Source organism: Zophobas morio, unplaced genomic scaffold (genome assembly GCF_036711695.1).
Source record: "Zophobas morio isolate AGI-343-1 ecotype UQ-CSIRO unplaced genomic scaffold, CSIRO_AGI_Zmor_V1 ptg000011l, whole genome shotgun sequence".
Taxonomy (NCBI): domain Eukaryota; kingdom Metazoa; phylum Arthropoda; class Insecta; order Coleoptera; family Tenebrionidae; genus Zophobas; species Zophobas morio.
Window position 1 is genome coordinate 21,998,276 of NW_026972116.1, and position 6,316 is coordinate 22,004,591.

Sequence of the window (6,316 nt, forward strand, 5' to 3'; positions counted from 1 at the left end):
TTAATGACACAAATTTTTCACCATTTCTGCTAAAATACTCATGTCAAATAGATTCATACGGAGTGTTCTATTAAACATTCGCTGTAGACTACATATAGAGTGTTCCGTTTAACGGCTGCATTTGTCTACTTTCACGTTTTATCGACGTTGCAAAATCATAATATATAAAGTAAAAATCTGAACAGATTAATCAACGAAATCACGTTTAAGCCTTGTTAGTATACCAGGAGGGGTGAAGGGTTGCGTGTATAGTTTACCGCGCCAACTCGATCATGTTTTTTCGCTACGAATCCGCGTCTCGAAACCGAACACCCCCAAACAGTAAACAAAATTGCCATAAAAATTACCAACGCATCTCTGGGCGCACTCAGTTTGTGTCCCAAATGTTGCAATCTGCGTATCGAGTTACCTGCGATAATTCGGTAACAAAGGCGTATCGTACGCGGGGGCCGATGCGCTCAGACAGGCGCGCTTGAAATTAGAGTAAGCCATGGAAAATGAGCCGCCTGCTAATAAGGTGGCCGATTACAGGCTAAATTTGATCTTTGATGCGAATAATATCGATTTTATACCCTGTTGCACGCCTCATTCGGTATAGGGTTCAGCAGAATTCGGTTACAAGGAGCGCTACTCGTCTTGTGAATGTAGCCGAACTTGTTGCCAACTGTCGGGACGAAAATTCGCGAAACGTATGAATGGGCGCTAATGGCCGGAGTAATTTGTTGGAGCTTTTGGGAAATCCGAGAGGATTACGGGTCTGTTTCCTGTACCTTTTTAATCGCATCAGTAAGAAGCTTTGCAGCGCAAACATGCAAACAGAGGTGCATACAACTGCGGTGTAGTAGATATTTTAGCTTCGATTTGAGGAGGGTGTGCCGGACTAATCTGACAAACCACAATGGAGAAAGCGGATTTGGGAAGATGATTGACACCGGTGGTTCTGCGAGGACCATTCACTCTGCCCATCTAAACGTTATGGATATTTTTTGAAAACAAAATTTTGTAAGAGTGTGAAAGCCTATTATTATTGGTGCACAGTTTCCGAAGCTTTGAAACAATTTGTAGAAGATTTAAACTGCAAGTTAAGTATCAATTTTGCATCAAGTTTAAAAATTTATTTGTTAATATAATCCGCAGTAACACAGCTTCGACTTCTATAGTCTGTGTTTATTAATTATAATTTCCCTTTCTTCTCCATATTATGTCCACTATACTATACTTTTTTACACCCCTACAATTTACCTTTCTATCCATTGATGCCTACACAGTTTGAAAATGTTTGACTATTATTTTTAGCTTACGCTTGGGAAGTAAAAATTAGGTAAGAGTTTTATTCTTTTTACAGTTTTTTGAAGGCACTTTTGCAATTCCAGAGTAAGCAATTAGTAGTTTCGAAATTAGTTTTTTACTGGACTACGAATGACAGTGACACCAAGACAGAGGGACCGCGAAACCTGCATTTTAGTGTTCTACAAGTTGTGAGACCCTCAAGAAAACATAAATAAAAATAGTAAATTACAAATATCTCAAATTTGTTAGGAATGAAAAATATTTAAAAATAGAGTGCTTTTCGTAAAACTATACAGACGACAGACAGAAACGAGAGACAAAACATGAAAAAAAAAAACAAGTAAACGTGCCGAATATTACAATACTTCCTTACCTTACGGTGGGAAAGTAAAATGAAAAACAAAAAAGAAACTAAAAAAGTAATGATTAATTTATTGATAAAAATAAAATAAAAGAGAATAAAATATACAGGATCACAATTACTTATTACAAAAAATGAGGTAAACTGAACCATTTAGAGCTGCTATTTATTTCTTTTTTTTCAAATATACCAAAGTTACACTCTACAACTAGACAACAAGATATATTTTGTTAAATGTAACACCGTATATATTATTACTGTTATTAAATTTCTCATTAAAAAAATAGGTATGAGTATTCAACATATTATTTGCATTTCTACATAAAAAATGATCATATTTTTTAAAAAATCTCAACTCCGACATGTTCAAAGATGACTACTAGCATTTAATACAAAAACTTTTAGTCTCCTTCTCTTTGAAAACATAAAAAATTTGATATCTACAGAACGATTTAATATGCTAGTTGGTTGTTTTTTCATATTATCATTAAAACATACAACATTCGCGAGATTATCTTTAAATATATTTTGAGATTTATTCTAACAGTTTTTTTTTTTTTTGAAAAACCTGGCATTAGAAAAAAACTTATTTAGAGACAAATTCAAAAATCAAATTAAAAAACAACATTATACAAACTTCTAATTCTTCAATTTTAAAAATGATAAAGCTGTGAATTTTTAATTTTAAATATAACGATTTTCTTTCCATTTAGAAATGCAAATACATAATTATCTTAATACCGTGATTGTTATATTTAAAGCAATTTGAAATAATCTCGGGGACCATTTATATCTTCTTTTTGAAGTAATTTGAAAGAATCCCGGGGTCTCTTGCGCTTTAAAGGCTATTTTAAAGGCTCTCGTTGACTCCTTTTGTTTTGTTTTTGAAGTAGTTTGAAAGAATCTAGAAGATCCCTCGTATTTCAAATTTTTGAAGAAGTTTAAAGTAATCTCGGGGATCCCTTGTGCCTGGTTTTTGAAGTAGCTTGAAAGAATCTTGGGGATCTCTTGTTTTCTTGAAGTATTTTTAAGGCTCTCGTTGACCCCTTTTGTTTTGTTTTTAAAGTAGTTTGAAAGAATGTCGAGGACCTTTGAATTTTGTTTTTGAAGTAATTTGAAAGCATCTTGGGGATCCATTTTGCCTGATTTTTGAAGTACATAGTTTAAAATAATCTCGAGGAGCCTTATGTCTGGTTTTTGAAGTAGTTTAAAAGAATCTTGAGTATCCCTTGTGCCTGGTTTTTGAAGTAGTTTGAAAAAATCTTGATGACCCAATGTCCCTTTTCTTTTTGTTTTTAAGTAGTTTTAACAACTCTCGGGGACCCCTTTTGCTTTTTTTTTGAAGTAGCCTGAAAGAATCTCGGGGATCCCTTTTGGCTGGTTTTTAAGCAGTTTGAAAGAATCTCGGAGACTCCTATGTCCGATTTTTGAAGTAGTTTAAAAGAATCTCAGGGATCCCTTTTGCCTAATTTTTGAAGTACATAGTTTAAAATAATCTCGGGGACCCCTATGTCTGGTTTATGAAGCCGTTTAAAAGAATCTTGGGGATCCCTTGTACCTGGTTTTTGAAGTAGTTTGAAAAAATTTTGGTGACCCAATGACCCTTCTGGTTTTTTTAAGTTGTTTTAACGGCTCTCGGAGACCCCTTATGTTTTGTTTTTTTTTTTGAAGTAGTTTGAAACAATGTCGAGGGCCCTTTTATTTTGTTTTTGAAGTAATCTGAAAAGATCCCGGAGACCCCTTTAGCCTGGTTTTTGAAGTAGTTTGAAAAAATCTCAGGGACTTCTAAGTCTGATTTTTGAAGTAGTTTAAAAGAATCTCGGGGATCCCTTGTGCCTAGTTCTTAAAGTAGGTAGTTTTTGAAAAAATCTCGGGGATCCCTTTTGCCTAGTTTTTGAAGTAATTTGAACGAATCTCGGGGATCCCTTTCGCCTGGTTTTTGAAGTAGTTTTAAAGAATCTCAGGAACCCCTATGTCTAATTTTTGAAGTAGTTTAATAGAATCTCGAGAATCCCTTGTGCCTGGTTTTTGAAGTAGGTCGTTTGAAAAAATCTCGGAGATCACTTGTGCCTCGTTCTTGAAGTGGTTTGAAAGAATCTCGGGGACCCCTTTTGCTTTGTTTTTGAAGTAGTTCGAAAAAATTTCGGGGATTCTTTGTGTCTGGTTTTTGAAAAAGTTTTAAAGAATCTCGGGGATTTCTTGTTTTGTTATTGAAATAATTTGAAAGAATCTTGGGGACCCCTTGTGTTTTTTGAAGTAGCTTAAAAGGATCTCGAGGACCCCTTTTGTTTTGTTTTTGAAGTAGTTTAAAATAATCTCTAGAAACCCTAGGTCTGGTTTTTGAAGTAGTTTAAAAGAATCTTGGGGATCCCTTGTGCCTAGTTTTTGAAGTAATTTGAAAAAATCTCGAAGACTCGTATGCCTGACTTTTGTTGAAATAGTTTAAAGGAATCTCGGGGATCCCTTTTGACTGATTTTTGAAGTACATAGTTTAAAATAATATCGGGGACCCCTATGTCTTGTTTTTGAAGTAGTTTAAAAGAATCTCGGGGACTCCTAAGTCTGATTTTTGAAATAGTCTAAAAGAATCTCGGGGATCCCTTGTGCCTGGTTTTTGAAGTAGGTAGTTTGAAAGAATCTCGGGGATCCCTTTTGCCTCGTTTTTGAAGTAAATTGAACGAATCTCGGGGATCCCTTTCGCCTGGTTTTTGAAGTAGTTTTAAAGAATCTCAGGAACCCCTATGTCTAATTTTTGAAGTAGTTTAATAGAATCTCGAGGATCCCTTGTGCCTGATTTTTGAAGTAGGTCGTTTGAAAAAATTTCGGAGATCCCTTGTGTCTCGTTCTTGAAGTGGTTTGAAAGAATCTCGGGGACCCCTTTTGCTTTGTTTTTGAAGTAGTTCGAAAAAATTTCGGGGATTCTTTGTGTCTGGTTTTTGAAAAAGTTTTAAAGAATCTCGGGGATTTCTTGGTTTGTTTTTGAAATAATCTGAAAGAATCTTGGAGACCCCTTGTGTTTTTTGAAGTAGCTTAAAAGGAGCTCGGGGACCCCTTTTGTTTTGTTTTTGAAGTAGTTTAAAATAATCTCGAGGAACCCTATGTCTGGTTTTTGAAATAGTTTAAAAGAATCTTGGGAACCCCTTGTGTTTAGTTTTTGAAGTAGCTTGAAAAAATCTCGAAGACTCGTATGCCTGACTTTTGAAATAGTTTAAAAGAATCTCGGGGATCCCTTGTGCCTCGTTTTTGAAGTAGGTAATTTGAAAAAATCTCGGAGATCCCTTGTGTGTAGTTCTTGAAGTGATTTGTAATAATCTCGGGGACCGCTTTTGCTTTGTTTTTGAAGTAGTTTGAAAAAATTTCGAGGATTCTTTGTGTCTGCTTTTTGAAAAAGTTTTAAAGAATCTCGGGGATTTCTTGTTTTGTTTTTGAAATAATTTGAAAGAATCTTGGAGACCCCTCGTGTTTTTTGAAGTAGCTTAAAAGGATCTCGAGGACCCCTTTTGTTTTGTTTTTGAAGTAGTTTGGAAGAATGTCGGTGACCCTTTTAATTTTATTTTAGAAATAGTTTGAAAGAAATTCGGGTATTCTTTTTGCCTGGGTTTTGAAGTAGTTTGAAAAAATCTCAGGGACTTCTCAGTCTGATTTTTGAAGTAGTTTAAAAGAATCTCGGGGATCCCTTGTGCCTGGTTTTTGAAGTAGGTAGTTTGAAAGGATGTCGGGGATCGCTTAAATTTTGTTTTTGAAGTAGTTTGAAAGAATCTCGGGAATCCCTATGTCCCCTTTTTGAAGTGATTTAAAAGAATCTCGGGGATCCCTTGTGTCTGGTTATTGAAGTAGTTTGAGAGAATCTTGCAGACCCCTTGTGTTTTTTTGAAGTAGTTTAAAAGGTTCTCGGGGAACCCATTTGTTTTGTTTTTGAAGTAGTTTAAAAGAATCTTGGGGATCCCTTGTGTCTAGTTTTTGAAGTAGTTTTAAAAAATCTCGAAGACTCGTATGCCTGACTTTTGACATAGTTTAAAAGAGTCTCGGGGATCCCCTGTGCCTGGTTTTTGAAGTAGGTAGTTTGAAAGAATATCGGGGATCCCTTCGAATTTGTTTTTGAAGTAGTTCGAAAGAATCTCGGGGATCCCTTGTGTCTGGTTTTTTAAGTAGTTTGAAAGAATCTTGGAAAACCCTTGTATTATTTTTTGGAGTATTTTAAAGGCTCTCGTTGACCCCATTTGTTTTGTTTTTGAAACAGTTTGAAAGAATGTCGGTGACCCTTTTAATTTTGTTTTTGAAATAGTTGGAAAGAATTTCGGGGCTCCTTTTTGCCTGGGTTTTGAAGTAGTTTGAAAAAATCTCGGGAACTTCTCAGTCTGATTTTTTAAGTAGTTTAAAAGAATCTCGGGGATCACTTGTGCCTGGTTTTTGAAGTAGGTAGTTTGAAAGGATGTCGGGAATCTCTTAAATTTTGTTTTTGAAGTAGTTTGGAAGAATTTCGGGGATCCCTTTCGCCTGGTTTTTGAAGTAGTTTGATAGAATCTCGGAAATCCCTATGTCTACTTTTTGAAGTGATTTAAAAGAATCTCGGGGATCATTTTGCGTGGTCTTTGAAGTAGTTTGAAAGAATCTCGGAGACTCGTATGTCTGATTTTTGAAATAGCTTTAAAACATCTCGAGGAT